The sequence below is a fragment of the Monodelphis domestica genome, chromosome 1 (genome assembly GCF_027887165.1).
Source record: "Monodelphis domestica isolate mMonDom1 chromosome 1, mMonDom1.pri, whole genome shotgun sequence".
Taxonomy (NCBI): Eukaryota; Metazoa; Chordata; class Mammalia; order Didelphimorphia; family Didelphidae; genus Monodelphis; species Monodelphis domestica.
In genome coordinates this window covers 320,847,725-320,853,175 of record NC_077227.1, presented here as the reverse complement: position 1 = coordinate 320,853,175, position 5,451 = coordinate 320,847,725, and the positions used below count along the sequence as shown (strand labels likewise).

Genomic DNA, 5,451 nt, shown 5'->3' with positions numbered 1-5,451 from the left:
AAAAGAAAGGGTCAGTTTCCTCAGCATACTCAGCATACATTTACTGAGTGTTAGAGCTGAAAGGGTCCTTGGAAGCATAGAATCTAGAATGGCAGGGAGAGGCCACAGAAGGGTAGAACAGAAAATATCAGAGCTCAGGCCAGGGCACCTGAGGATGGAATGATAGGGCTAGAATATTAGGCTGGAATCATTTAGATGAGTGACCTTATTTTACAGATGGGGAAACCAAGACCCAGAGAAGGCAAAGGGCTTGCCTACAGTAACAAAATGAATTAGTGGTAGAGGTGGTAATTGAATCCAGGTGTCCTGATTCCCAGCCCAGGGCATTTTAGTTTGCATTCCCTGAACTCCTATGAGTCAGATAGTAGGAGGAGATATCTTGGAACTTCTTTGGGAGTAAAGTATTTTTACTCCAGTTAAAATGCTGTGAGATCAGTTTGAAAAAAGAGAAAAAATATATTGTATAAAAGTCAAGTATCATTATGGCTAAAATGGGCTGTAGGGAATCCACCTCCAGATAACTGAGAACTGGGGTATTATTGTAGGGTACTAAGTTGGCAGAGTTTGCTGGTGGGTGGCTTACCCTGGCAGCCTAAAGCCCTTGGGTCTTATTAGCTGCCACAGTTGGAGGTGATCCAGGAAACAAGCCATTCCCCTCTTTAACCAGTTGTTATGGTGCTCCTGGGAACCAGTAAGAGGTCTCTAACTCAGAGAATACTTGTTAGCCATCCAGACCTGCTCTTGCAACATTGTAGAGCCAAGGTGTGTATGTAAAAGACCTTTCCTTTAAGCAGAGCGACTTGTCAGAGGGTCCTTCAGACCCCAGAGAGGACAGAGCTTGTATCTTAACATAGCTGAGAAATCTTGTAAGAGTAGTGTAAGTATCATTATTCTCCTTATACAGATGATGAAACCAGATTGCAGACCGAGGCCAATTGGCCCAGAGACACAAAAATAAAGGGCTTCAGAGCTGGCATTCAAGCCTAGGTCTCCTGATTTAATGTACTGCCCTTCCTTTCACAGGACAGTTATAGTTGGAGAGGGGGGGAAGAGAGGGAGGAAGAGAGACAGAGAGATGGAAGGAGAGAGAGAGAGGAGGAGAGGGAGAGAGGAGTAATGGGGAGCTCCTGAAGGATTTTGAGTAGGGGTCTCAAACTAATGAAAGCTGCCTTTTAAGGAGACTCATCTGGCAGAATGCATCTCTCTGGGTCTTTCTCCTGACTTTCTGGACTTCTTTCCCCATCATGTCTCCGCAGCCCTCTTAGCCTCCTTTTAAGTCCCTGTCTCTGATTAGTCATTTCTTCCTGGAACTTCCATTTTAAGAAAGGTCTACCATACACACTTTAAAAATTCTTCTTCCCTACTGTGCCCCCCCCCAAAAAAAAAACCCCAACAACAAAAACAAAAACTAGGCACATAGTACATGTTTAATCAATGCCCTTCAGTCGATAAACATTATTATTGCATCTGGAGTTTTCTTGACTATTACACTAGGGTAGTTTGCCATTTCCTTCTCTTGCTCATTTAACAGATAAGAAAATTGAGACCAGCAGGGTTAAGTGACTTGCCCAGAGTCACTCAATGAGTGCCTGAAGCTGGATTTGTACTCCCGTGGACCTGTCTCCAGACCCAGCACTCTATCCTGTGCCACCTAGCTGCGCGCCCCCCCCACCCCTTCAAACATAAAGTGCCAACCCTCCTGTTTGTTGACGGACTGGCTGGGTTAGAGAAGGAAAGATGGGAGGCAGGGAGACCCATGGCTAGGTCAGGTATCTCTGGGAGTGGAAAGAATCCTGGATTTGAAACTAGCTCTGCTTCCCAGTTCCTGTGTGACCTTCAGCGATTCTCTTCACCTTTTCTGGGCTCACTATCCTCAGCCATAAAATGAAAGCCTTGCATTTGATGGGCTCCATAAAGTTTTTTTCCCCTCCCAATTTTAAAAGCTTTGAGCACATTCATTATCCGGGAGCCTAAGTGCACATCCATAACAATACAAGCAAGTGGTCATGAGAGCCTGAACTGAGCTGGTTGTGGTTCTGGGAGCGGCAGCGGAGAGGAGGGGTCCGATTCTCCGGAAATGGGCTGATAGGACTTGGTGATTGCTTGGATGTTGGAGATAGGGAAAAGAGAAGAACCAAGGATGACTTGGAGGGTTCAAGCCTGGGTGACTGGGAGGTGCCACCGGCAGAAATCAGGAAGTTAGGAGGAGGGGCAGGTTTATGGGGGAAGACGATAAACTTAGTTTTGTTTGTCATAGGAGCAGGATCTGGAAGGGACCTTATTGATAATGATTAATTCAAACCCTTTATACAGAAGAGAAAATTGAGGTCTGGGATGGTGGAATTGTAACTCAGGTTTTCTGATTCAAAATCCAGAGCTCTTTCCCTTTAAAGGACTGGAGGAATATTCAAGTGTAAATGTTCTGCAGTTTTTGGTGGTCCTGTCAACCTTCTAAGCCCCATTTCTTTCTTTTCTTCTGTTCTAACTCCCCTCCCCCTTACTCAAGAATGTATCATTAATGTGACAGACCTGGGTTTCCCATCCTCCCCCCAACCCCTTTTGTAGCTTAGACTAGTTTTTTCTAGTTCTTTTCCTAAAGTCAAGGAAGTTGTCCAAGACTGGAGTGGGTGGCCCCAAGCAGATAAAACCCAAGCCAGGTTGCTGTTGACTCTTCCTGGTGGTTTTAGGACATGTTTGATGTGGTCACCTAAGGATATTTAAAAAATGGAGTTATGAAAATTACAAAGAATGCCTTTTAAAAATCACAAAACAAAACAATTTCTTTTAATTTAATTCTGTAAGGGATTTTTTTAATTATAAAATTAAAAAATAATCTTCAGAATTAAGTTAAAAGATTTTTGTTTTTTAATATTCTTTGTAATTTAAAAATTAAATTTTAATTTATAGATGTTTGCTAATTTACAAAATCTAATTTAAAATTTTAAATAACTCCCAGAATTAAGTTAAAATATTTTTTTTGTTTTTAATGGTTAAAAAAAATAAACCCTTATCTTCTGTCTTAGAGTCAATACTAAGTATCAGTTCTAAGGCAGAAGATCAGTAAGGGCTAGGCAATTATTAAGTGACTTGGCTGGGGGGGGGGGTCACACAAACTGAAAGTGTCTGAGGTCAAATTTGAACCCAGGACCTGGCTCTCTATCCACTGAACTATTTAGCTGCCCCTCTTTTAAAATACTTCTTAAAAACAAAATTTAATCTAATTTATACATTTATGAAATTTTATTTAAAAAATTTCAATTGAAGAATTCTGGTATTAAGTTCAAGGAAAATTTTATTTGTTTTAAAGATATTCTTCATATAATTATTAAAATTCAATTTTATAAATATAATTTTAAATTTAATATAAATTTAAATTTAAAAACTGCTAGATATAAAAGAAAAACTTTTGGTTTTCATTGACTTATCTATTTAGCACTGAATATTTTATTGATGGGATACAGTATAGGACTCTATGATTCTTTTCTCTACTATAGGGGTGCTTTGGGACAAGAGCATGAATGGGGCATTAGTTCTGAAGGATAGGGGTATAGATAGGTTAAGGATGTGGACCTCCCTAAGGATGAAACTTTTTTTGACTGGGGATGAAGAACCATGGCTTTCCACTTTACTCCTCCAAGGCCATGTAGACCATGATCTCTACTACATGGATGCTATGACTATACTTGTCATACCAGTAAATGAGCTTGACAAAATGGTCCTTGAGGGTAATACCAATACCAGCATCAAAGGTAGAAGAGTGGGTGTCACTGTTATAGTCACAGGATACAATTTGGCCCTCTGTGTAGTCCAAGATGCCCTTTGAGGGACCTCAGATACTTGCTTATTGCTATGATCATACTTGGCAGGTTTCTTGAGGCAGCAGGTCAGATCCACAAAAGGTACATTGGGAGCAGGAACATGGAAGGGCATGCCTATCAGCTTCCCATTCATCTCATCACCTTGCCTAGAGTCTTAGCAGCACCAGTGAAAGCAGGGATGCTATTTTGGGAAGTACTAAGCCTGTCATGCCATAGCTTGCCAGAGGAACCATTTCCTATCTGCTTCGGAGCCGTAATGACATGGACTGTGGTCATGAGTCTTTCCACAATGCCAAAGTTGTCACGAATGACCTTGGCCAAGGAGACTGAGCAATTGGTTGTGCAGGAGGCATTACTGACCATCTTAAAAGAATTTTTGTATTTTTCATGGTTCTCTCCCACTGGGGTATCTGCAGAAAGGGGAGAGACCATGACCCTCTTGGCTCTACCCAGTGGATTCTCCAGCATCTCCCCATATAATATGGGGGATCCTGCCCCTAGAAGGTGGTAATAGCTTTTCCATTAATCACCAGTTTTCCATTCTCATTTCCTTCACTTGCCATGGGTGGCATCATATTGGAATATATAAACCATGTAGTCAAAGTCAATGAATGGGCTACTGATGGCCATAATGTCTCTTCATCTTGAGTTAAATGCAGCCTGGTCACCAGATACCTAATAGGGCCATATCTGTTGATTCTGACTTTTCCCATTTTGTCTCAGGGATGCAACTGCAGCAGTGGATCCTGGCACTGAGCCAGGATTAGAGGAATTAGATTAGAGGAAATGCCAAGAGCTTGTGTTTCTTTGTTTTAAACTGTCACCTTTTGTGATTCCAAGGCAGAAGAGTGGTATTGCCTAGGCAATGGGGGTTTGCCCAGGGTCACATAGCTAGGAAGTATCTGAGGTCTGATTTGAACCCAGGACCTTCCCAACTCCAGGCCTGACTCTTACTAGTAAGCCACCTAGCTGCCTCTCCTGTGTGTGTGTGTGTGTGTGTGTGTGTGTGTTTAAGAGACTTTATATTTATTTTTATATTTATTTATTTTTAATATTTTATTTGATCATTTCCAAGCATTATTCATTAAAGACATAGATCATTTTCTTTTCCTCCCCCCCACCCCCCATAGCCGACATGTAAATCCACTGGGCATTACATGTTTTCTTGATTTGAACCCATTGCTATGTTGATAATATTTGCATTAGAGTGTTCATTTAGAGTCTCTCCTCTGTCATGTCCCCTCAACCGCTGTAGTCAGGCAGTTGCTTTTCCTCGGTGTTTCTACTCCCATAGTTTATCCTTTACTTATGAATAGTGTTTTTTTCTCCTAGATCCCTGCAAATTGTTCAGGGACATTACACCGCCACTAATGGAGAAGACCATTACGTTCAATTATACCACAGTGTATTAGTCTCTGTGTACAATGTTCTTCTGGTTCTGCTCCTCTCGCTCTGCATCACTTCCTGGAGGCTGTTCCAGTCTCCATGGAACTCCTCCATTTTATTATTCCTTTTAGCACAATAGTATTCCATCACCAACATATACCACAATTTGCTCAGCCATTCCCCAATTGATGGGCATCCCCTCGTTTTCCAGTTTTTGGCCACCACAAAGAGCGCAGCTATGAATATT

At 41.6% G+C, this 5,451-nt stretch overlaps 1 pseudogene; it reads right to left on the bottom strand.

Moving 5' to 3' along the window:
• Positions 1 to 3,625: 3,625 nt before the first annotated feature.
• LOC103096180 (glyceraldehyde-3-phosphate dehydrogenase-like) lies at positions 3,626 to 4,531 on the bottom strand (annotated as a pseudogene).
• Positions 4,532 to 5,451: the final 920 nt, after the last annotated feature.